We start from the raw sequence: 27,381 nt of genomic DNA, 5'->3' as shown, positions 1-27,381 counted from the left end.
TACCCTAATAGCAAAACCAGGCAAAAACATTACAAGGAAACTACCGGCCAATATCTCTTATAAACATAGATGCAAAAATTCTTAGCAAAATACTAACAATTAAAATCTAACAATACATGAAAAGAAAAAGAATGTATGCATGGATGTGTAACTGGGTCACCATGCTGTATAATAGAAAAAAAAAGTAATGTATTGGGGAAATAAAAAAATAAAATGTTTTCCAAAAAAAATGTGTAAAAAGAACTATACACCATGACCAAATAGGATTTATTCCAGGTATGCAAAGTTTGTTCAATATTTGAAATCAGTTAATGTAATCCATCACATCAACAGGCACCAAAATAAAGATTTTTATTCTTTTTTTTTTTTCTTTTTGCCTTTTTTTTGTCTTTTCTAGGGCTGCACCCATGGCATATGGAGGGGTCCAATTGGAGCTGTAGCCGCTGGCCTATACCACAGCCATAGCAATGTGGGATCCGAGCCACATCTGCAACCTACACCACAGCTCATGGCAATGCCGGATCCTTAACTCACTGAGCAAGGCCAGGGATCGAACCCGCAACTCTGTGGTTCCTAGTCGGATTTGTTAACCACTGAGCCACGACGAGAACTCCCAAGAATAAAAATCACATGATCATGTCAATCAATACAGGCAATATCCAATACCTATTCATGATAAACGTTCTCAAACAAACTAGGAACAGAGGGAGTTCCCTTGTGGTGCAGTAGGTTAAGGATTTAGCATTGTCACTGCAGTGGCTTAGGTTGCTGCTGTGGCACAGGTTCAGTTCCTGGCCCAGGTACTTCCACGTGTCATAGGTGCAGCCAAAAAACAAAATGAAACTAGGAATAGAGGGGAACTTCTTCCTCTTGATAAACCATGTCAACAAAACATCTACAGCTAAACATTACTTAATGGAGAGAATCATGAAGCTTTCCTGCTAAAATAAGGAACAAGGCAAGGGTGGCTCCTCTCACTACTGTTTTTTGTTTGTTTGTTTGTCTTTTAGGGCTGCACATGTGGCATATGGAGGTTCCCAGGCTAGGGGTCCAATCTGAGCTACAGCTGCTAACCTGCACCATAGCCACAGCAATGCCAGATCCATGCCATGTCTGCGACCTACACCACAGCTCATGGAAATGCCAGATCCTTAACCTACTGAGCAAGGCCAGGGATTGAACCTGCATCCTCTTGGATACTCGTCAGATTCATTTCCACTGAGCCGCGATGGGAACTCCAGGAAGACTCAATATTGATGAGATCCGTTTTTCCTAACTTGATGTATAGAGCCAAACAAATCAAGCTCTCAGAAAGTTATTTTGTGAATATCAACAAACTAAATGTAAAGTTTCTATGGAGAAGCAGAAGTCCAGAAATTGGCAACACAAAATTGAAGGCGAACAGAGGTGAAGGATTGATGCTACCCAACTTGAAGACTGACTATAAAGCTATAGCAATGAAGATAGTTAATAGCATTGGTGAAAACATAGACGAATAGATCAGTAGAACACACTAGAGAGCCTAGAAATAGATCCCCATATATATAAGCAACTGATCTTTGATAAAATAATAAAGGCAGAGTTCCCGTAGTGGCTCAGTGGTTAACGAACCTGACTAGCATCCATGAGGACGCAGGTTTGATCCCTGGCCTCACTCAGTGGGTTAAGGATCTGGCATTGCGGTGAGCCGTGGTGTAGGTTGCAGACGCAGCTTGGATCCCGAGTGGCTGTGGCCATGGAGTAGGCCGGCAGCTGCAGCTCTGATTCGACCCCTAGCCTGGGAACCTCCATATGCCACGGGTGCGGCCCTAAAAACACAGATAATAATAATAATAATAATAATGATAATAATAAAGGCAATACAATGGAACAAAGATAGTCTTTTCAACAAATGGTGCTGAAACAGCTGTACATCCACATGAAATTGAGTGTATCAACACATAGACCTAACACCCATCGCAAAAACAAAATCAGTATTAATCACAGACTTAAATGAAAGGTGCAAAGTTATAACCCTCCTAGAAGATAACATAACAGATAACCTTGGATATGGTGATGACTTTTTAGGAACACCAAAGTCATGATCTGTGAAAGAAAGACTTGAAAAACTATATTTCAATAAAATTAACATTTTCAGCTCTGCAAAAGACCCTGTCAGGTGAATGAGAGGGCAAGCCACAGACTGGGAGAAAATTATTTATTTATTTATTTATTATTTTTGTCTTTTTAGGGCTGCACCTGCAGCATATAGAGGTTCCCAGGCTTGAGGTCGCATCAGAGATGTAGCCACTGGCCTACATCACAGCCAAAGCAATGCCAGATCCCAGCCACGACTGCAACCTACACCACAGCTCATGGCAACGCCGGGTCTTTAATCCATTGAGTGAGGCCAGGGATCGAACCCGCATCCTCATGGATACTAGTCAGATTCGTTTCCGCTGAGCCACGATGGAAACTCCTGAACAGCTATAAAATATAGCAACTTTATTCATAATTGCCGAAACTTGGAAGGAACCAAGATGTCCTTCACTAAATAAATAGACAAATGAACTGTGGTACAAATAGATAATGGACTAGTATTCAGCACTAAAAAGAAACCAGCTATCAAGCTGTTAAAAGACACCAAGGGACGTTCAATACATAATACTCAGTGAAAAAAGCTAGTCTGAAAAATCTGCCTACTGATTCCAACTATATAACATTTTGGAAAAGGCAAAACTATAGTAACAGTTAAAAGATCATGGTTCCTTTGGAGTTCCCGTCGTGGCGCAGTGGTTAACAAATCCGACTAGGAACCATGAGGTTGCGGGTTCGGTCCCTGCCCTTGCTCAGTGGGTTAACGATCCGGCGTTGCCATGAGCTGTGGTGTAGGTTGCAGACGCGGCTCGGATCCCGCGTTGCTGTGGCTCTGGCGTAGGCCGGTGGCTACAGCTCCGATTGGACCCCTATCCTGGGAACCTCCATGTGCCGTGGAAGCAGCCCAAGAAATAGCAACAACAACAACAACAAAAGACAAAAAAAGACAAAAAAAAAAAAAAAAAAAAAAAAAAAGATCATGGTTCCCAATTGGAGGAAGGGGTGTGGAACATGGATTTTTTTTTTTTTTTTAACCAGTTGAATTTTTCTGTAGGATACTTTAATAGTGGATACAAGCTATTTTTCATTTGTTAAAATGTTAAAGAAAGAAAGAGTTTTACACAAAATTTTATGGAGAATAGAGGAGGTAAAAAAAGCGATTTCCTAACTTTTTGGATGAGGGCAGCATAACGTTGATATTAAGACCAAACTAGCGCATTACGAGAAAGGATACCTACAGAACAATTTCTGCAAAAACACACATATAAATTCTAAACAAGAGGATAGTGATCAAATCCAGTGTTCTATAAAGGTGATAATGGATGATGACAAATTTGACTTTATTCCAAGAATGTGACATTGGCTTCACATTTGAGAAAAAATTTTGTAATTCACCACATTAAAAGTATAAAGGAGCGAAGTCACACTTCAATAGATGTGAAAAAAGCACTTCATAAAAATTCAACATTTATTCATGATAAAATTTTCTATCAAATTAAGAATAAAGGGAAATTTTCTTAATCTGATAATATCAAAAAGGAAATCTACAGCAAATTTCATATTTAATGGTAAAATATTTAAAAATATCTCCTTGAGATTGAAATAAGGATATCTACCATTGCCACTTCTATTTAATATTGTCCAGGGAATCATAGCCAGTGCAATAAGGCAAGAAAAAGAAACAACAGCTGTAAGGCTTGATCAGGAAAAAAAAAAAACCCTGTGGCTATTCATTGATAGTATGTTTATATATATTGGATAGTAAAAAACAATCTACAGATATGCTTAAAAAATGCATAAATTTAGCAAGGTTACCAGAACAAGGTAATACACAAGAATCAGTTGTATTTCTTTAAGCTGACAGTAAGCAATTATAAAGTGAAAAAATATTTCATCAACATCAGCAGTTTTTAAGCTTAAAAATAGATAGAAATAAATCTGACAAAGTATTGTCATGATTCTACACATAAAACTACAGAATATTCCTGAGAGGAAAAGAAGACTTAAAAAAAAAAACCCACAAAAACAAAAACAGTCATTGAGCATTTCCTGGTGGCTCAGGGGGGGTTAAGGATCCAGTTTTCACTGCAGTGGCTTGGGTCATTGTTGTGACAGGCACAGGTTCATTTCTTGGCCCAATCACTTCCACAGGCCATGGGCAAGGCCCAAAAAGGAGACATATACTTTATTCATAGATTGGTATTATCAATACTGTAAAGCAGTCAATTCTCCCAGTTGATCTACAGATTCAACTCACCCTCAATGAAACTTCATACACTGCTGGTGGGAATGTAAAATGGTTCAACCTTTCTGGACAACAATTTAGCACTTACTCCAAAGGATAAATATAATGTTACCATGTGAGCCAGCAATTCTAGCATTAGGTATAAGGCCAGGGGAAATGAAACCACATCTACACAAAAGCTTGTACATAAATGTTCACAGCGGCATTTTCATGAGACCCCAAATATTGAAATAACCCAGACAACTATCAGCTCATGAATGGATAAATAAAATACAGTACATCCATTCAATGAAATTTTATTCAGCCATAAAATGTAAAGAAGTACAGATATATGCTAAACATAGATGAATTTTACAAACATTATGCTACAGGAAAGAAGCAAGTCACAAAAGGCCACCCATTTCTCACTTATGTGAAATGTTCAGAATATGCAAAATATTAATTAGAAAATAGAATTAATAATTGCCTAGGGTTGAGAAGGAGTTGGTAAGAGAGGTGATTGCTAATGAGAAGGGGTTTTTAATGACGGATGATGAAAATGTTCTAAAATCGATTATGCTAACACTTATGCAAATCTGAACATACTGAGGTCTGTTGAATTATGCACTTTTCTTTTTCTTTTTCTTTTGTCTTTTTAGGGCCTCACATGGCACTTGGAGGTTCCCAGGCCAGGGGTCAAATCAGAGCTGCAGTTGCTGGCCTACGCCACAGCCACAGCAACACTAGATCTGAGCCACATCTGGGACCTATAGCACAGCTCACGGCAACGCCAGATCCTTAACCCACTATGTGAGGCCAAGGATTGAACCTGCGTCTTCATGGAAACTAGTCAAATTCTTTTCCATTGAGCCATAACAGGAACTCCTATACACTTATGTAAGTGGGTGATTTGTGTGGTATATGAAATAATTTCAAAGTTGTCATTTTGTTTTTATTTTTATTTTTATTTTAGGGCCGCACCCATAGCATATAGAGATTCCCAGGCTAGGGGTCTAATAAGTAGCTACAGCTGCTGGCTTACACCACAGCCATAGCAACGCCAGATCCTTAATTCACTGAGTGAGGCCAGGGATCAAACCCACATCCTCATGGATACTAGTCAGGTTACATAACCCACTGAGCCACAGTGGGAACTCCCCCAAAATGAACTTTGAGTCTTACCCCACATGATATGGAAAAATGAGTCCTAGATGGCTCATTGATCCAAATGTGAAGAACAATAGAAATATGCCTTCAAAATTCTAAAGGAAAAGTATTTGTAATCTAGAGTTATATACCCAGCAAAATTATCAATCAAAAGTGAGGGTAGGAATTCCTGTCATTGCACAGTGGTTAACGAATCCAACTAGGAACCATGAGGTTGCGGGTTCGATCCCTGCCCTTGCTCAGTGGGTTAAGGATCCGGCGTTGCTGTGAGCTGTGGTGTAGGTCGTAGATGTGGCTCAGATCCCGTGTTGCTGTGGCTGTGGTATAGGCCAGTGGTTACAGCTCCAATTAGACCCCTAGCCTGGGAACCTCCATATTCCATGGGAAGCGGCCCTAGAAAAGACCAAAAAAAAAAAAAAAAAAAAAAAAAGAAATCAAACATGAGGGTAAATTAAAGATATTTTCAATGTTTAAAGTTTCAGAAATTGTAATCATTTTGCACACCTTCTCGAGGAATTATTGGCAGATACACTCCTAAGCAACAAAAGATAAAACAAGAAAGAATACATGAGTTTTAAAAAGTGAAGGGATCAGGAGTTACCACTCTGGTGCAATGGGATTGGTGGCATGTTGGAAGCACTAAGTCACAGGTTCAATCCCCAGCACAGTGGGTTAAGGATCCAGGGTTGCCACAGCTGTGGCTTAGGTTGCAACTACAGTTCAGATCTGATCTCTGGCCCCCAAACTCCACATGCTGTGCGGCATTCAAAAAAGGAAAAAAAAAAAAATGAAGGAATTGGATGTAGAAAGGAGGCAAAGGGGAGTTCCCACTGTGGCTCAGTGGTTACAAACCTGACTAGTACCCATGAAGACTTGGGTTTGATCCCTGGCCCACTCAGTGGGTTAAGGATCTGGCATTGCCGTGAGCTATGTTGTAGGTCGCAGACGTGGCTGGGATCCCACGTAGCTGTGGCTGTGGTGTAGGCCAGCAGCTGCAGCTCTCATTCAACCCCTAGCCCAGGAATGTCCATATGTGGTGGGCAGGGCCCTAAAAAGACAAAAAATAAAATTAAAAATCGAAAAGACTGACAATACTAAGTATTCACAAGGACATGCCCACTAGAACTGTTGAATATCTGGGAGGAGTGCAAATTCTTACAACCACTTTGTTTATTTATTTATTTTGTCTTTTTGGAACCACATCCACAGCATATGGCGGTTCCCAGGCTAGGGGTTGAATGGGAGCTGTAGCTGCTGGCCCACAGCAATGAGGGATCCAAGCCACGCCTGTGACCTACACCACTCTCACGGCAACACCAGAGGCTCAACCCACTGAGCAAGGCCAGGGATTGAACCCGCAACCTCATGGTTCCTAGTTGGGTTTGTTAACCAGTGAGCCATGATGGGAACTCCCATAAAACCACTTTAGAAAAAAAACTGGTAATAACTATTAAAGCTAAACACATGCATTCCCTATAAGCCAACTATTCCACTCTTGAGCACAGATCCAACAGAAGTGCCCATATATATGCCATGAAAGGGCATTGCAAGTTTGTTAGCAGCCATGTTACTCCTCATGGTGAAAAACTAGAAAGGGAGTTCCCTGGTGGCTCAGTTAAGAATCCGGGGGTGTCACCGCTGTGGTAGGGGTTCAGTCCCTGGCCTGGGAACCTGTGCATGCCATGGGCCTGGTTAAAAAACCCCAAAACCCCTGAAAGAATCCAAATGGCCATCAGTAATAGAATGGGTAGATAAAGGTGGTATATTCATTCAATGGAATACGGTACAGCAATGCCAAAGAACAAACTACAGCTCATTGCAGCAATAGGGTTGATTCTCACAGACATAACATGGAAAAAAATGATGCCAGTCACAAACAAAAGAAGAAACCATGTTTCCATTTACACGACGTTTAAAAATAAGCAGCTTTTATGGTCTCCGGAGGAGACAGTTTGGGGGGTGGGGGGACGTGCTTGGGCTGTGGGATGGAAATCCTGTGAAATCAGATTGCTATGATCATTATACAACTACAGATGAGATAAATTCATTTGAATAATAAAAAACTAAAGTAAAAAAAAATACAAATAAGCTACACGACGTTTAAAAATAAGCAGCTTTTATGGTCTCCGGAGGAGACAGTTTGGGGGGTGGGGGGACGTGCTTGGGCTGTGGGATGGAAATCCTGTGAAATCAGATTGCTATGATCATTATACAACTACAGATGAGATAAATTCATTTGAATAATAAAAAACTAAAGTAAAAAAAAATACAAATAAGCAGCTTGGAGTTCCCGTTGTGGCTCTGACTAGGACCCATGAGGTTGCGGGTTTCATCCCTGGCCTCACTCAGTGGATGAAGGATCTGGTGTTGCCGTGAGCCATGAAGTTCACAGACTTGGCTTGGATCTGGCGTTTCTGTGGCTCTGGCATAGCTGCAGCTCCGATTAGACCCCTAGCCTGGGAACCTTCATGTGCCCTAAGAAAGACAAAAAATAAAAAATAAAATAAGCAGCTTCTGTCTATAAGGACAGAAGTTAGTTTATCTTGGGAGGGCAATAATTGTATGAGGTTTGAGGGAGACTTCTAAGATGCTGGTCATCTTTTACTTTGTAAAAGTTCACTGACGCATGCACTTAGGATCTGTGCTATACTTTAACTTTTTGTGTGTTTTTTAGGGCCGCACCTGTGGCATATGGAGATTCCCAGGCTAGGGTTAGAATTGCAGCGGCAGCCGCCAGCCTACATCACGGCCAGAGCAATGCCAGATCCTTAACCCACTGAGCAAGGCCAGGAATCGAACCTGCGTCCCCATGGATGCTAGTCAGATTGGTTTCCGCTGAGCCACGATGGGAACGCCTGCTTTGATTTTAAAAATTCCTCTTGCTCTCTCTTTCCCCTTCCCTCTTTCCTTTCCTTCTTTTCCTTTCCTTTCTTCTCCTACACAGCTGAACAATTCTGCTCTAAAGCCATGAGGTAGGCCGGAGCAGGAGAGGTGTCCACAGCGATGGGTGTAGGAGCCATCGTAGTCTAGAGCAAGAAATGAGAGTCAGAGTTGGGTGATAAGGGCATCCTCCCCGGGGATCGTGTGGCTGCTGTGGCTTATCACCACTCTGATGGCAGGACAGCATGAGTGCAGTGGTACAGCCCCATGCAGTTGATGAGAGCGTGGTTGAGAAGAGTGTCCCCGCATGGAGATGACCTAGCACGGGAGGTCAGAACCACAGCATGGTTAATGCATATAGGGTGGCCGGGTGGGGGGTTTCAGCCTGAGAAGAGTAAGGGTGGCCCGGTGGGAGGAGTCAGCCTGAGGGGTATGGGAGGGGCATCCATGCAGTGGGGTGGCCTGGAATGGGGTAACAGAGCCCAAGCCCAGAGTGGACAGAATCGACCCAAGCAGGAAGTGGTGGCAGAGATGGAGACTGATGGGGACCTGATCAAATAATAAATATATTAAGGCTAATGGAAGTCAGTTTTGTGCTGTTGGAGAAGGATGTCACAAACAGGGAAAGAGAAAACTAGCATGAATCCTATCGTGTTGGACTGGGATTTAGAGGTATCTGCAGGCACCCGTCATTTTCAACACATACAGGTAAAGATGACAACGCAGATGTGAATATGTGTAGGTGTGTGTATTCCCTAGTTCTGTCCTTCAAGAAGTCTTGGGAACAGTGACTTTGCACAAACAATGAGCACCCAGTACCCAATCTTGGTTTCTAAGTACCCCTCTGGAGTTCCCGTTGTGGCTCAGCAGTAAGGAACCCTGCAAGCATCCATGAGGATGTGGGTTTGATGCTTGGCCTCCCTCAGTGGGTTAAGGATCTGGCATTGCCGTGAGCTGTAGTGTGGGTCACAGATGTGGCTCGGATCCCGAGTTGCTGTGGCTGTGGTGTAGGCCAGCAGCTAAAATCCGATTCAACCCCTAGCGTTGGCCCTAAAAAGCAAAAAAAAAAAAAAAAAAAAGTACCACTCTCCATCAAAAGGAGCTAGAACTCTTTGGAGAAATGACTGGCTCCAGGAAGGTAAAATACAAAATGAGCCTGGAACGTCTAATGCCAGAAAGTAAGGAACCGCTCAAAGAATGATAGAGATTTTATTCATTTGCTAAGGCTGCCAAAACAAAATACCACAGATTGGGGAGCCTCAACAACAGAAATGAATTTTCTCATGGTTCTAGAAGCTAGAAGTCCCAGATCAAGGTGTTGGCAGGTTTGGTTTCTCCCGAGGCCTCTTTCACTGGCTTGCAGATGGCCACCTTTTGGCTGTGTCCTCGTATGGCCTTTCCTCTGGCGTCCTGGCATCTGTTTCTCCTCTTGGAAGGACCCCAGTCTTACTGGATTAGGATCCCAAACTTACGACCTCCTTATTACCTCCTTAAAGGGCCTATTTCCCAGTAGAGTCACATTGGAGGTTAGAACTTCAATATGAATTTGAGTGGGGACATGATTCAGCCTATAGCAGAGACAAATAAAACAGACAGATGCGAGTTTGAAAAGGCTCCCACTGGCAGAATCTGGATGATGTGAGCATCAAAATAAATAATCCTGTGAATACTGATACAAATAAGGAGAGAAAAAGTCTTTTCCACTGAGTAGAATGACAAAAGGAAGGGTGGAATTAGATCATCAACATTTGGCAACGATCAGAACACAAAATATTTCAGCCAAGAGATATTAATGGCTACTGAAATTAATGGGTCCAAATTGGCCGAGAAATGGGACTCCACACAGCAGTTTACAAAGAACTTCCCACCAAAACACCTGTTAAGTACAATAGGAAAAGAAGTAACTTTAGAGCAGATAAATGTGGCAGACACTAGCTCATCAAAAGATCAAAATTAGGAGTTTCTGTAGTGGCTCAGCAGAAATGAATCCGACTAGTAACCATGAGGTTGCCGGTTCAATCCTTGGCTTCGCTCAGTGGGTTAAGGATTTGGCGTTGCCGTGAGCCGTGGTGTAGGTTGCAGACGTGGCTTGGATCTGGCGCTGCTGTGGCTGTGGTGTAGGCCCGCAGCTACAGCTCTGATTCGACCCCTAGCCTGGGAACCTCCATGTGTCGCAGGTGCGACCCTAAAAAGACAAAAAAAGAAAAAAAAATCAAAATTAACATCATCCACAATGGGACAGTTTGAAATCATGCATCACCTGATAAGACACAGTGACAACATAGCATCACTTCTGTGATATTCCTGCCCCAAATCCATCACTTGAATCTAATCTTGAGAAAACTGTAGGCAAACCCAAATTGAGGAATACGCTACGAAATCATTGGCTTGTAATCTTCAAAATTTAAAAGGTCATGATTGTCAAGGAACATCCACTTTTTTCTTTTTTTTTTTTTTTTTTTTTTTTTTTTTTTTGCCTTTTAGGGCCGCACCCGTGGCACATGGACATTCCCAGGCAAGGGGTCCAATCGGAACTACAGTGCCGCCTACACCAGAGCCACAGCAACACCAGATCTGAGCCATGTCTGTGACCTACACCACAGCTCATGCCCATGCCGGATGCTTTAACCCACTGAATGAGGCCAGGGATCGAACCCGCAACCTCACGATTCCGAGTCGTGTTCGTTTCCGCAGTGCCACAACGGGAACTCCAAGGAACATCTACTTTCAATGTCGTCTCTTGCCACATTGAAAGAGACTGAAGAGGCATGGCAACTACATGCAATGCACGGTTCTGAATTAGGTCTTTTTGCTATAAATTACTTTACTGGGACAAATGGAGACGTGAATAAATTACAATAACAAGTCTGTAATTTTTATGGTTGCACAAGTAGGTACTTAAGAGACGGTCATTGTTTGCAGGATTTATACTAAAGTATTCATGGAGGGTGGCACATCGCTTTAGCAATTCACCCTCAAGCGCTTCAGGAAAAAAAAGGTTCTTTGCACTATTCTTGGAACGTTTCTGTAAGTGTGAAATGATTTCCAAACAAGAAGAAATGGTGACAAAAAGCTGATAAATATCATGTGTATGGAAAGAGCATGTGTGAGGCGGGATATTGTGGCCATCCATTGTGTCTGCCTTTCCCAGCATTCATTCCTTCTTCCTCCAGAAACAGCACCCAGATTTTATTTTGTGGAACTGCCATCCCCAACGTTTGGTTTATGTGTCATTCATGTGGGCCGGTGCCCAGGTCAACCAGCATATTTCATCTGCTTGGACAGTCATTGGTTTAGGGAAGGGCTCAAGTTTGCTTAATATAGGTCAACCCTGGGATTTTTTTTTTTCCCCTGAAACTATTGTGAAAGAGGCTGTTTTTCTCCAACGGTTACTCAGCTTTTAGAAAATAAACCTGGAACTGCCTGAGACCACCACATGGAGCCAGACGGCCCAGGGGGGGAAAAAGCCATTTCACAGAAAAGTAGAAGGAACAGACAGAGAAACTGAGTCTTCCTGATATCATTTTAGCCCATACATCCAGTGGTACTTTGACTTTTTGCTTAAATAACTCAAATATATTTACTTTTCTGCTTAAGCCACTTGGAGTTAAGCTGTTGGCGCTTGCAACCGAAAGATTCATGACTAATGTTAGGAAATTCCTAATTTGGCTGGACCGGCGTTTGAGGCGGGAGGGGGAGGGGAGGGAAGGAGAATGGTATTTGACAATCAGACATGGCAGGGCTTCTGGGCATCACGATTCACCAGGAATCTTGGGACCTTCAAGAAAAGTGGTGAGAGCAGGTGGCAGAGATACAAGGACCAAACCGTAAGTCATTAGACTTATCCCCAAACAACCCCACCTCGTAAGAGCTTGTCACCCAATCCACAGCCCAGTGGTCACACCCTTGGCACAGCCCTGACCAGAGATGCCGGCAGGCCTGCTCCTGAGCCCCACTTCCAACTCCATGGTAACTGTGCCTTGCCTTTCTTCACACTGCCTCTGTTTACAACGCACTCTGTCTCCAGTTTGCACAGTTGAGCCTCAAGGCAACTCTATGAGGGTGTTCTTGTCGTGACTCAGTGGTAATGAAACTGACTAGTATCCATGAGGATGCGGGTTCGATCCCTGGCCCCACTCAGCGGGTTAAGGATGTGGTGTTGCCATGAGCTCTGGTGTAGGTCGCAGAGGCAGCTCAGACCTGTCGTTGCTGTGGCTGTGGTGTAGACAGGCAGCTGCCGCTCTGATTCAACCCGTGGCCTGGGAACCTCCATATACTGGGAGTGTAGCCCTAAAAAAGCCAAACACACACACACACACACAAACAAACAAACAAAACCCAAAAAAGATAACTCTATGAGAAGGTAGAAGTGGGATTATTCAGAAAGTTGAAGCAACCTGCCTAAAGTCACACAGCTGTTCAGTGGTGGAGCCAGGACTACGGGACAGCATTCCTCTTTCCAAGACCAGAGCTCTTTCTAGAGCTTTTTGAGCTTTGGAATTTCTGAGAAGGGTTAGGGTTCCAAGACCAGAGCTCTTTCTAGAGCTTTTTGAGCTTTGGAATTTCTGAGAAGGGCTGAGGGATGGGACGTGTGGTGAAAGGCAGCTTCTCTCCCCTTGGGCTGGGGGACTGCCCTTGAGTGAATGAGGAGGGGGCCAGGCTTTGGGGGGCACATGGGCCCTCAGGAGAGGGGTCAAGGGTGGGAACCCTGTCGGGGGTCAGGATGCTGGCTGGAGCAGAGTAGGCGAGCATCACAGAATCCTCGATCCCCAGGGAGCACCCAAGGGACAGCCTGACGTCATGCTTTGGGCATGGCTCTGGGGAATCAGGAAGTGAGGACTCCTCCCACGCCCACCCAGTCTGCTGATTGGTGGAAGAGACCCCTATAGGAAACAGTATGCTAACACCCTTAAGGCTAACAGGAATTCCATCATACCTAATATTACTTATGCCAGGTACTGCCTCATGTTCTCACAACAATCCTGAAAAAAAAATCTATTTTTAGTCCTCAGTAGAACTGAGGACACTGAGGCACAGAGAAGGGAAGTGAGTTGCCCAGAGTCACACAGCTGGGAAAAGGAAGGGTTGGGATATAACCTGGAAATCTGGGAGTTCCCCTTGTGGCTCAACGGTAACGAACCCATCTAGTATCCATGAGGACACGGGTTCAATCCCTGGCCTCGTTCAGTGGGTTAAGGCTCCAGGGTTGCCTTGAGCTGCAGCGAAGCTCGCAGACAAGGCTCAGATCCTGCGTTGCTGTGGCTGTGGTGTAGGCCGGCAGTTGCAGCTCCAATTCCACCCCTGGTCTGGGGACTTCCAGATGCTGCAGGTGTGGCCCTAAAAAATAAAGAGAGAGAGAGAGAGAGACATAAACAAACTGGAAATCGAGCCCAGAGCCCAGATTCTCAAGAGCTCTGGTTACTCCTCCCGGCATATTCACCAAGCATCACTCCTCGCCAGGCCTGGTGCTAGAAGCCGGGGTAAAGATGACACACCCGGGCGCTGGTGGAGGGTAGGAGGGGAGAGAACAACCAGTCAGGCAGGGCCTGGGCTCTGGTAGGGGAAGTGCAGTCCTGTGGGAGAACCTGATGGAGGTAGGTAGCCAAGGTGAGTCTTGGCAGGATGAGAAGCCAGAGACAAGGAAGGGAGAGTTGGAGTGAGGAGGTGGAGGGGCGCACAGGGCAGAGGAGAGGTTCAGGCCCAAAGGCCTCCAAGTCTTAGAATCAGTGTCCTGATGTCCCGTAAGCCCAACAGAGTTAAGGGGCTCCTGCTCCCCAGGGTCGGCGTAGGCAGCTTACTGGGGGTGGGGGCAGGGCAGCCTGGGAGGGCGGTGGGCCCCTGTTACAGAAATGTGGGCCAGGAGTTCCCATCGTGGCTCAGGGGTTAACAAATCCAACCAGGAACCATGAGGTTGTGGGTTCGGTCGCTGGCCTTGCTCAGTGGGTTAAGCATCCGGTGTTGCCGTGAGCTGTGGTGTAGGTTTCAGACGTGGTTCGGATCTCACGTTGCTGTGGCCCTGGCGTAGGCCAGTGGCTACAGCTCCAATTCGACCCCTAGCCTGGGAACCTCTATATGCCGTGAAAGCGGCCCCAGAAATGGCAAAAAGAAAAAAGAAAAAACAAAACAAAAAAGAAATGTGGGACAGAGGCAGGGGGTCTGGGGTCAGGCAGGAAAAGCCCCAGATTTTACAGACGTTGAAGTCTATGCAAGTGACTGGGGACAGAGACGGGCCGGGGAGGGACATAGATTCATGAGCGACAGGAGTGGTCTACGCAGGAAAGTCACACCCGGGAAGAAAAGGCCGTGTTGGGCCCAGGGGCTGGCGGGGCATGGATATACACAGATCCCAGGGCGCCCACAGAAGCAGTGGGGCAGGGGGACAGGGCGTGAAGGGGCGGATGGAGCCCTTGCACCAGGGGCCGAGCAGGGTATGCTTTCAGAAGGTCACCTGGGCCTTTTGGAGAAGCGGCTGGACGCTGATGGAGAGAGGGGTAGGGAGCTTCCCAGAGGTGGTGAGGGGGCCAAGAGAGAGCAGCTTGGAGCCGAGCCGGTGCATGGAGAGACTGCAGAGCCGGGAGAATTCTGAGCCCACTGTCACGGCCATATGTGGCGTGGGTTAAAAGCCCACTCCTGGCTGTCGGAGCTCGGTTTTGGCGGCTGTTGCCATCCCCGGCACTGTGACGGAGGGCAAGTTACTGAACTCGCTCAACCTCAGTTTTCTTCTCTGTAAAGTGGAGCTAATCTCTATATCTCAAACAGGATCGCTCATGGGGCTCTTGTGGGGATTGAGGCGAGGTGAGCAGGGGGAGCGGGGCTGGCATTCAGTAGGTACACCGTAGCCATTATTATTCTGCAGTTTAGGCTGTTTGGCAGACCCTTAAGTGGCTTTGGAGAAAAGATCCCTGGGCTTCTGGGTCCTGGCCTTCAGATGGGAACACTAATACCTTCCACGTGGGGTGGAGCCGATGGGACAGCATGTGAACCGGAGTTTGCAACCCACTGGGAGAGGCCTTGTTGGAGCGTCTGTCCAGCTGGCACATGGGCCTGCGCTGGATAGGCCGGGCTGCGGGATCTTAAGGGCCCCCCTGGATTCCCTTTAGGGATTTCGTTATCTGCAGTGGAATGCAGTCATGTTAGGCTGTAAGGGAGAATGTGTCTTGCACTCTGAGTGTGAGCAATCCCTTAATGGGCCTTGAGCTCCCACACCCACCGCCAAGTTTCAGCAAATTTTAAAAGGAACGTGGTATTTCTAAAATAATAAAACAAAATGTAACTTTGCAGAAGTCTTATGAAGGATAATGTTTCATATAAGCGAGAGATGATACCGTTGGAAAATTTCCACTGATCTGTCTCCGCTCTGGGTGACAATAAGGAGCCATGAATTTTCATATCCTGTCAGTTTCTTTTCTTATGCCTTATTTGCCCTAAATTAGAAAATCCTAAACCACAATTATAGGTCATTAGAAATGGCAGCAAACGTTTGGCGGCTATCAGAGGGTTGTGGATTCCGACCAAACCAGAGTCCAGAAATCTCAGACCTGTTTCTCCCTGAAGACTATTTTCTTCTCTCTGGGACACTAGGTCCACAGGTAGGAAGCTTCCAAAAGTTAGAGGACCGAGTACTTGACCTTGAGAAAGAGAGAGAGTGACAGACAGAGCCATCCTCCTCTTTTTGGTTGACTCTGACTCTGGAAAGAATTCTTTAAGTTCTGATGTAATATTTGGATGCGGTTTTTAAATAATCTTAATAATATGTCACTGATTCCTTTCTCCCGCTCAGAAACAAAAATCACCGAGTGCTGAGAAAGAATCAAACTCTGACAACAGAGCTGTCCCACTGCAGTTTGGTTTTAAGAAATTCTGCTCCACTTGATATGCATCAGTAAATGTAAGAGCTTAGGGATGTCTGGGCAATACAGATGTTGAACAAACTGCCCTCTGATGGAGTTCCCGTCGTGGCTCAGGGGTTAACGAATCCGACTAGGAACCATGAGGTTGAGGGTTCGATCCCTGCCCTTGCTCAGTGGGTTAAGGATCCGGCGTTGCCGTGAGCTGTGGTGTAGGTCGCAGAGGCGGCTCGGATCCCGCGTTGCTGTGGCTCTGGCGTAGGCCGGCGGCTACAGCTTCGATTCGACCCCTGGCCTGGGAACCTCCGTATGCCACGGGAGCGGTCCTAGAAATGGCAAAAAGACAAAAAACAAAACAAAACAAAACAAAACAAGACAGCAATTGATTTCTCTTCCATCTCATAGTCCAGAGACAAGTAATCCAGTGCTAGAAAGGTGGTGCTTCTGCATTAGCTTGTCCAGAAACCCAGGCTCCTTCTGTCTTATTTTCCTACCACCTTTAGCTCTTGCCCTCATTGTTGTGCTCCAGGGTAGCTCACCATGACGAGGTTCTAGGCAACAGACGGAGGAAAGTGGATGGAAAGGCATGTTCTACAAGGACCTGAAGGTCATACTTCAGCTCACATCCCATTGGCCAGAACATTGTCACATGACCACATCCAGCTGAAAAGAAGGATGGGAAATGTAGGTTTTATTCCGGGTGGTCATGAATCTAGCTAAAAACTGGGAATACATTGTATTGTTGGGGAGCCATAGCTGGCATTGCCAAATGCTGGGGAGCGATCAGGAAACAGATAGGAATTGGCTTTCAGGCACAACTTCTTTGTTGTGGAAGATGGAGGAGTGCCTTTCTTGGTGCTCCCTTAGCAGTGATTGCCAAACCATCTTTTTTTTTTTTTCTTCACTTTTTATTTATTTATTTATTTATTTTGTCTTTTTGTCTTTTGTCTTTTTTGTTGTTGCTGTTGTTGTTGTTGTTGCTATTTCTTGGGCCGCTCCCGCGGCATATGGAGGTTCCCAGGCTAGGGGTCCAATCTGAGCTGTAGCCATCGGCCTACGCCAGAGCCACAGCAACGCGGGATCCGAGCCGCGTCTGCGACCTACACCACAGCTCATGGCAACGCCGGATCGTTAACCCACTGAGCAAGGGCAGGGACCGAACCCGCAACCTCATGGTTCCTAGTCGGATTCGTTAACCACTGCGCCACGACGGGAACACCCAAACCATCTTTTCAGTGCATATTGTGACTCACAAAATGAGTGAGCAAAATTCTTCAGCAAAGAATCTTTTTTTCCTGAAGAGTGGGTTGTAAGTGATAAACCTAAAAGGTATGGAACGCTTTTCTCTAATATATGAATCGCTTCCCACATATGCTAAGTGTGTTTGGACTCAGCACATCACTGATTTTAACCAATTTCACACACATGGGTCCACATCTCTCTCTCTTTCTTTCTCTCTTTCTCTCTTTCTCCCTTTCTTCCTTTCTTCCTTTCTCTTTCTCTCTTTCTCTCTCTCCCTTCCTCCCTTTCCTTTTCTTTCTTTCTTTCTTTCTTTCTTTCTTTCTTTCTTTCTTTCTTTCTTTCTTTCTTTCTTTCTTTCTTTCTTTCTTTCTTTCCTTCTTTCTTTATCACCTCGTAGCATATGGAGTTCCCCAGCCAGGGATCAGATCTGAGCCACAGTTGTGATCTACATGGCAGCTATGGCAACGCTAGATCCTTTAACCCACTGTGTTGGGCCAGGGATTGAACCTGCGTTCTAGTGCTGTAGATGCCGCCAATCCTATTGCACCACAGCGAGATCTCGCCACATCTCTTTTGAAAAGAGAAATGAGATAAAGTTATTTCTTCAAGTCATTGATTATGCTGCTTGAGATCGATTCTTAGATCTCAAACAGCTTGTTCAAGTGTCAATATGATCACTGTGGCAGTACAAACTTAATCTTAGAAGAGCAAAAATATGCAATTTTAATGAGGAGTATAAGATAGCAGGATTTATTAAAACCAAACGAATTTCTCATAATGCATATGCCATTGATACTGGGTGACCCCCGACGCTGTCGTTTGAGAAAGGAAATTTGCCAAAAGCTGGTTCTGCCTGCTCTCCGAGAAAAATGTGTGTCATTCGTTACATAGCTGTTTTACAAGCTTCTTCTCAGATAGTGTTACTTGTATCTGTGTTTTACTAAGAGGAATGCGATTTTAAATGCTGCCAACGTCATTTTGTTTTTCTTCCTGCCTTTAGTGGGGGGGGGGGGACGTCCATTAATTTTGTCCTGGAAAGCTTTTTTGACTCTCGTTCTGGAAGAAAAAAGAAGACGAAGAAGGCCCTAATGGTTTACCAGAAAGGTCACTACGGTGCTTTGTTTGAAAATGATGTGAAAGCCTTAATGGCCTGGTGTCATTATTTGACAAAGTTTCATAAGCCAGCACCGTGGGGATTAGAATGGGACCAAGAGCCCGGTGTCAGAATTCAACATCATACTCACGATCCCACACTTTCCTTTCTCGGCTCCTCGTGTGAAATCATCATACACGTCCGAGTTCTTAGATTTTTACGTATTTACGTCTTTCGGGAACTAGATTCTGGTTCACTCTTCACTTGTCCCACGCTGTTCTCAGTGGTCGTGTTTGGGTTACTCGTTTCATCACTCTTCCTCAGCTTTCATAAGCCCCTTTTGAACCCTTGACTTCCTGAGTGGAGGACTTTATGGATCACACATGAATAACGAAATCCCTACAAAATGATAATAAAAATATATCACCGAAGACAAGCTGCCAAGCAACCAAATCTAGACCTTCCTTGGATTAGGAGCCACGTGGAAGAATGTGACAATATGACAGACACGATGGGATGGCCGTGGAAAGCCTCATCAATTTCGCACGTCGACTTTAAGAGAAAAATGATTCCATTCTTTCTTCCCTGGAAACCTCCACCACCCATGGACCCCTGATGGGGAACACCTAGGTTATATCTTCAAGGAACCTCAGTTTTGTGGGAGAGACACGGTCCTTGTCCTTGGGGAGCCCTAGGTCTGAACCAAGAGACATACTCTGAGGGAGACACAGTTTCCTTCCCCAGTGTGAAGGGGGAGCCAGGTCACATTTCAGACATGGAGACTGGTGATATCAAGGCTGGATTTCAGTGGACAGGGAGATCCCGGGAGGAAGGCATGAGGAGACACGAACTGTGGCCTTTTGTAGAGAGGAGGTCAGTGGGAAGGGTCCTGGGACAGAGCTGATGGGTCCCCTGGAAGTGGGCCCAGCTCAGACATGGATGTCCAGTCTGATAGTGGGTGCCCCAGTCCCTGCACCATTGTCCTTACAGTGGCTGGTAGCAGGGAAAGGACAGGGAAAGACGAAGGACAAAGGGATACACGCAGAGAGACAGGCATGGAGAGAATCAGCCAGAGATGCCAGAAGATCTGAGATAGACACAGACTAAGTGGGAGCAGGAGCTCCCGTTGTGGCTCAGTGGTTAAGGAACCCGACTCGTGTCCAAGAGGACACAGGTTCAATCCCTGGCTTCCCCAGTGGGTTAAAGACCCAGCATTGCCCTGAGCTGTGGTGTACATTGCAGAGGCGGCTCAGATTCAGCATTGCTGTGACTGTGGTGTAGGCTGGCAGCTGCAGCTCTGATTCGACTCCTAGCCTGGGATCCTCCGTATGCTGCGAGTGTGGCCCTAAGGGAAAAAAAAAAAAAAAAAAAAAAAGAATAGATGGGAGCAGAAGGTTAAAATGGAGTCAGAAGCAGAGAAATGTCCCTAAATGTCCCGGCCCTCACCGCCACTCTCCCCCAGCCCTGCCCCTCCATTCCCCCCCTCCCCTGCAGGCTTACCGCATTTGCATCTCCTTGCCTCCAAGCTCCCATCCAGGCTTTGGCATCACTTCACTATTTCCCCTCACTAAGTGACAAATGCAAACCGGAGCCAAGATCCACACATCTAGCTCCCTGGGAAGGAGGGAGCGCGAGAGCAGGCACAGCCCCCATCTACCATGTGGGTAGGGGCAGGGGCAGGTGGGGGAGCCAGGGAGCGCCTGAGCCTTGTCCACCTCTGTGTGTCTAGGCCCTGACACAGTGCAGGGCCCAACAGGGCAGTCAGGAGTGGCTGCTCACTGACTGAATGCGTAGTAGCCAGGATCCGAGGCTGGGCTGTAGCACAGTGCGGAGAGCCTGGATTCGAACCTCTTCTGCAACCGCCTTGCTGTGTGACCCTGCGCAAGTTCCTTGACCTCTCTGAACCTCAGTTTTCTCAAATGTACAATGAGGAGAGGGATGTTAACAGAACCTACACCATAGGATTGTTGCGGCCCCTCAGTGAGCTACTGATTATCTGGCACAGAAAACGCCACATAACTCTTAGCCTGAATCACGGGGGTGCATCAGGGGTGGGATTTTCCTGTGTCTACTGCCTGCATTTGTGCTCGGTGGGGATGTGGCGTGTTCAAGGGGTGCTTCTGGGCTGGGTGACAGTGAGGAAGGCAGGTAGCGTAGCGCATTGGGAAGGGGGCTGGCTCAGTGGCTAGGCCAGGCAGGTGTGGGATCTATTCACAGCTTCCCCAGGTCCCGACTGGGGTCCCCAGCAGGGGGCTGCCTCTTACCTACAGAATGGGGATAAGACCTTCCTGGAGTAGGCGGGTTGTCAGTGAGGAAGAGTAAAGGGCCACTTGAAACACAACTGAGGGCTGTAATTCTCCCCAGTGTTTTCCATGGTCTGTTGTATATGACTACATGTATATTTCGTGGCCGTGTGGATTTGCAAGCAGGGGACACTTGAGGCAATGAACAGAAGCCTGATCTGGCTGTTGGAGGACGTGGGTTCCCCCTCAGTTCCAGGAAGGGAGTTGGGAGCAATGCCTTGACCCTTGGGTGAAGGATCCGGCTTTGCCGTCAGCTGCGGTGGAGTTTGCAGACGTGGCTCGGATCTGGCGTTGCTGTGGCTGTGGGGCTCAGGGGGTTAAGGATCTGAAGTTGCCATGAGGTCTGGTGTAGGTCACAGATGTGGCTTGGATCGGTTGGTGTTGATGTGGCTGTGGGGTAGGCCGGCAGCTGCAGCTGTGATTCAACCCCTAGCCTGGAAACTTCCATGTGCATTGAGTGTGGCCCTAAAAAAGCAAGCAAGCAAGCAAGCAAACAAACATATAAACAGACAAACAAAAGCCTGTGCGCCCTGGAGCCAAACTGCTTGGGTTTGAAGCCCGGCTCAACCTCTTCTTAGCTTTGTGACTGCAGGCAATTGACTTGACTCTCTGCCTCTCTTTCCTTTCTTGAAAGTGGAGATAATAATAGCACTCACTTCAGAGGATTTGGGGAAGAGAACTTTAATTCAAACGTGTTGAGTGCTTATGGCCTAGCCTGGTACGGACACTTATTCCTGAGTCCGGCTGGGTCTGAGGGATGTGCTCTGCCGCCCAGTTCCCAGGCCCTTCCTGGCCAACAGATAGCTCATCCCCTGGAACTGACCTTTCTGAGCTCTGACCAGTCTCCCTCAGGCTGGTGTTCCTAGAAGGGTGCAGCCTGGGGCAACGCTCCAGTGCAAGCTGCTAAAATAATCACCCAGGAGTTCCCTTTGTGGCTCAGCGGTAACAGATCCATGAGGACACGGGTCCAATCCTTGGCCCCTCTCCATGAATTAAGGATCCGGCAATGCTGTGAGCTGTGGTGTAGGTTGTAGATGCGGTTCGGATCCTGCGTTGCTGTGGCTCTCGTGTAGGCCGGTAGCTATAGCGACCCCTAGCCTGGGCACTTCCATATGCCGCAGGTTCTGCCCTTAAAAAGCAAAAAACTGAAATGAAAATAATCACCCATCAAGGGAGGCCCCAGATGGACATTTTTGGTTTTTTGCTTTTTAGGGTCTGCACCCCTGGCATATGGAGGTTCCCAGGCTAGGGGTCAAATCAGAGCTACAGCCACCAAGCTACACCACAGCCACAGCAACAACCTACACAGTCACAGCAACACAGGATCCCAGCCGCATCTGCAACCCTCACCACAGCTCACGGCAACACCAAATCCTTAACCCAGGGAGCAAGGCCAAGGATCGAACCCTACAACCTCATGGTTCCTAGTTGGATTCGTTGCCACTGCACCACGATGGAAACTCCAAAGTGAATGTTCCTGGGGTTCAGCTGCGGGGGAAAAGAGGGAGCCTCTCTGATCTCCCCTCTCCTCCCCCCCCATGGAAACTCAGGACAGTGACCTGACCTGAGGGGGAGGTGGGAGTGGCCCTTGGCAGGGTCAGAGATCTGAAATGCTGAGGGTCAACTCTCACCTCCCACGGTTCCTTCTTGCCCTGCCAATGACCTCAGGAGGAGAGAATGTTTGGGAGGCGAAGGCGGGGGCGGGGGGGGGGGGGATGGCAGCGAGAAAAGAAAGCGGCCGTCAGAGGCGATGCGGGGGGTCTGCCGCACCCACAGTAAGCAGAGGGGCCGTGTGCACGTGCAAATGAGGGTGTGAGCGTGCGAATGGGCGTGTGTGTGTGTGTGTGTGTGTGTGTGTGTGAGAGAGAGACAGAGAGAACACGTGAGGTGGTGGAGAGGGATGGGTGCCCAAGTGTCTAACTGGGAAGAGACAGAATCCTGGACCAGGCTCCCCGGTAGGGACTTTCTCTATCTGGACTCCGCTGAGGAGTCCAGCGGTCACTAAGCAAGGCGGGTCCTAGACCCTTGGTCTCCAGACGTGCAATCCAGGGCTGAGGGGAAGCTGGGGGGAAAAGGGGGCAGCAGACACGTTTGGAGAGGAGAGGGGTGGGAGTTTTTCTAATTCCAGCCCTGCCCCTCCATCATCCAGCTGCTTCTTCAGGCTGCATGAGGAGGAGGCAGGACAGGGCTGCCCCCCCCACCCCGAGAAGAAGGAGAGGAGGAGGGGCCAGAGGCAGGCTCGCAGGGTGCAGGGTTCTGTGGGAAGGGTGCAGGGACCAGCCCCCCTCTTTCCTGCAGATGTGGGTTCCCCCTTCCCCTCCCCCACCCCACCCTGTCATCCTCTCTCCAGCCTTGAACGTGGGGAGGGTCCTTCAGAAAGAGGCTGGGGCAGGTTCCCAGCTTTAGCAAAGCTGAGCCCCGAGACGGACGAGGGGAGCAGCCTAAGCCCACCGAAGTCCTGGCCTGCCCCTCCTCAGTTTCCCCACCTGGGAAGTGGGAGAATGGAAAGAAATGCTATTCGTGATGGGTGAGGTGGCATCCGGGGGGAGTACCTGAAGCCCCCCCTTCACTATGTTGGGGAGCAGTGCCTCCTTGCAGTCTTGCACAAGGCCTCCCACCCCCTCCTCCGGAGCCCCCTGCCTGGGAGGGGTGGCCTCGGCGGTGGTGGCCCTGAGTTTGGGTCCACAGCCTGGAGAGGAAGCTGCAGCCAGAGCAGACATTCCCGATGACTCACGGGCCCGGAACGCCTTGAGGCGAGGCGGCAGCAGCCGTGGGGCCAGCCCCCAGTTCTGCAGGGGCAGCCGGAGAGATCTGGGGGGGCTGGGAGGCGCGGGGAAGGCGAAGGCGGAAGGTCAAGTGATGGCGCGCAGGGAGGCTCCGGCCTGGAGTGAGGGATGAAGGGACGGCCACTGAGGGGGGCCTGAGGGAGGGGAGACAATGTCCCTGCTGCCTTCCTGGCCGTGAATCCAACTCCCAACGCAGCGGGAGCCACGAAGGCTCCACGCAGCAGAAGATGCCTGCGCCCCCCCCATCCCTCCCCGCTCCCCCTCCCCAGCCTTCAGAAAACCCCCCTTTCTTGAGATCCATTTGTGAAGAGGAAGATGTCCAGCCCTATCCCTTCCTGAGCCTGAGCATGACACCTCTGTCCTGAGGAAGCAGGGGATGGCTTCAATGACCTCCCTTGGTTCTTGCCCGCGCCAACCTGCTTCACTGCCAGGCTCCCCTCCATTTATGGGTGGCATGTGGGGGAGAGGACACTGAGGCCCAGAGGGGCCCCGGGGGCTCAGGGAACACAATGGCTCCCCCAAGTCTGCCTGACCTGGCAGAGTTCTGGCCACAGGGCGCCTGTGTCCTTCTGGTCTTTCTCTTCCCAGCAAAAGATGCAGCTAAAGCCTTCAGTCTACGTGGCAGGCAGAGGGGGGCCTCCAAGGCGGGGGGTGGGGGGGGGAAGCTGGGAATGAGGTCAGCGGGTTGGATGGGCCAGGCCGTGGCTGTGAAGGCAGCTGGGCTCCAGCAGTCAGGAAGGTAGGGGCCTCCGAGCCGGGCCACTCCCAGCCCCAGCCCGCCGTCCACCCGCCCACCACGGCCTCTCTCCCGTCTCCTCCCCTCCCTGCAGCCCACACTCCACCCAGGCCAGATGGTTCGCATCAAGCCTCTTCCATGTGGCAGTTCCACCCTGCCCACCAGGCTCCCTTCCCCCCTCTGGCCACATGGCTCAGGGGAGACTTGGGGAGCAACTCTCTGGCCCTGTCCCCCCAGGTCTGGGTAGGATCCCTGTGTCATGTTGAGCCCTCATCCCCTGCTGCCTCCCTGGCCTCCCCAGCTCCCCAGTCCCCCCACCCCCACCCCAACTCAGGATCTTGAAATACAACAGAGATCTTACCTCCAATTCCTGAATCTCAGCTGAGTGACTTTTTTTTTTTTTTGCCAGGGATCTGAACCCAAGCCAAATCCTTAACCACTAGGCCACCAGGGAACTCTAGCTGTGTGACTTTACGAGGGTCACTTCCCCTCTCTGAGCCTTGATTTTCTCCTCTGTGCCAAGAGGGGAGGACAGCGCAGACTGAGCTCAAAGTTTCCTCCCAACTGAACATATATTATTCTATGATATTCTCACCTTGAGACTATAAGCTTCTGGAATCTAGGAGAAGTTGAACCCCGACTTGGTGTGGGTCATCTGGTCTACCTCTTTGCCTGCTCCCAAACCACATTTTCTTATTGATCCGAAACCATAAATCCCCCCTACTTACCTTGCATCTCCCCCTCCCCCCAAGGGCCCCAGTCTTCTACCTTAGGTTTTTTGCTATTGAGGTATAAATTCTCCGGACAAGCCCTTAGCAAAACATCACTACCATACCTTACTCAAAGGCAGTCACTGGCTCTCTGTGGCTACCAAATTGATTACAAATTTCTCTCCTTGAATTCCAGGCCTCTAGAAGTTGGCCCCAGCCAATTTTTCCAGCTTTCTCTTCCACATTCCCTCTTTCCAAGGCACTCCTCAACCTCTCTGCATGTGTGTGTGTATGTATGTGTGTGTATGAGGCTTCCCGGGTTTGGCGAAGCCTTTCCTCCCATTCCAACCCTGCATTTCAAACACTCCCAGGACCAGCTCAAAAGCCACCTCCTCCAGGAGTTCCTGTTGTGGCTCAGTGGTGACAAACCCGACTAGTATCCATGAGGACGCAGGTTTGTCCCCTGGCCCTGCTTAGCGGGTTAAGGATCTGGTGTTGCCATAAGCTGCAGTATAGGCTGAAGATGTGTGGCTTGGATCTGGCATTGCTGTGGCTGTGGTGTAGGCTGGCAGCTGCAGCTCCGATTCAGCCCCTAACCTAACTTTCATATGCCACAGGTGCAGCCCTAAACACACACAGACACACACACACAGACACACAGACATACACACACACACACAAGTAGCCTCCTCCACAAGACCTTTTTTTTTTTTTCTTGTCTTTTTGCCTTTTCTAGGGCCGTACCCGAGGCATATGGAGGTTCCTAGGCTAGGGGTCTAATCAGAGCTGTAGCTGCCAAGCCTCCGCCACAGCCAGAGCAATGTGGGATCCGAGCCACGTCTGCAACCTACACCACAGCTCACGGCAACGCCGGATCCTTAACCCACTGAGCAAGGCCAGGAATCAAACCTGAAACCTCACGGTTCCTAGTCGGATTTGTTAACCACTGAGCCACGACGGGAACTCCCAAAGACCTCTCTTATCACCCACTGGCCTCCTCATTCTTGCATCTCTCTGGAGGCTCCCATTTACCTTGCTGGATGTGCCAGCAAGGTGGTCCATTTATAGACTGGGGAAATCAAGTTTAGCAAGATGAAGCGACTTACTGAAAATCACGCAGCCAGTGCTGCCTTGGGAGAGAGATAATTTTGTGTTTATTTTATTCCCTTCCTGACTCTGCACTTTCTTCAGGCAGGAGCTGTCGTTCCCAGAGCTCTCCCCAAAGCAGGGCTGGCCCCAGGAGGTCTGCAGTAACCATCCACGGAACAGAATGATTAGGATGTCTGCAACAGGGCCCAGTCTCAGGATCTTAACCCATGGCCTATGGAATTGAAAGCCAGGGATCAAGGAGGTGCTGTCGTGGCTCAGCGGACATGAATCCAACTAGGAACCATGAGGTTATGGGTTCGATCCCTGCCCTCGCTCAGTGGGTTAAGGATCTGTGTTGCCCTGAGCTGTCGTGTACATCACAGACACAGCTCGGATCTGGCGTGGCTGTGGCTGTGGCGTAGCCGGCAGCAACAGCTCTGATTAGACCCCTAGCCTGGGAACCTCCTCCATATGCCGCAGGTGCAGCCCTCAAAAGACAAAATGCAAAAATAAAATAAAATAAAATAAATGGCCAGGGATCAAGTCCAAGCCTCAGTTTTGGACTATACCACAGCTGTGGCAATGCCGAATCCTTAACCCACTGAGCCTGGCCGGGAATCAAACCTATTCCCCCTGCAGAAACAACGCCAGAACAATGCCTTAACCTCTGTACCACAGTGGGAACTCCACCAACCCCAGGCTCTTCTTCCCTAAACAGCCTCCTCTCTTCCAGGGTACCACATCATCCAGTCTCTCTGGTCAGAAGACCAGGAGTCACCCCTGCTCTTCCTCACACTCCCTCATCCAATCCAATCCAACCCCAATGCCGGTAAATTCCGCCTCCCATGGAGTTCCCATCGTGGCTCAGTGGTTAACGAATCCGACTAGGACCATGAGGTTGAGGGTTTGATCCCTGGCCTTGCTCAGTGGTTAAGGATCCGGCGTTGCCATGAGCTGTGGTGTAGGTTGCAGACGCAGCTCGGATCCTGCGTTGCTGTGGCTCTGGCATAGGCCGGGGTTACAGCTCTGATTAGACCCCTAGCCTGGGAACCTCCATATGCCGCGGGAGCAGCCCAAGAAATGGCAAAAAGACAAAAAAATAAAAAATAAAAAATTCCTCCTCCTAAAGTCTTCTTGAGTCCTCGTCCTCTTCTCTGTTCCCATCCCCTTCAACCTGGTCCAAGCTCTCATCAGCTCTCACCTTGGGCCACTTCCCATCACAGCCACC

Source organism: Sus scrofa, chromosome 12 (genome assembly GCF_000003025.6).
Source record: "Sus scrofa isolate TJ Tabasco breed Duroc chromosome 12, Sscrofa11.1, whole genome shotgun sequence".
Lineage (NCBI taxonomy): Eukaryota > Metazoa > Chordata > Mammalia > Artiodactyla > Suidae > Sus > Sus scrofa.
Note: the sequence above shows the minus strand (reverse complement) of the source record.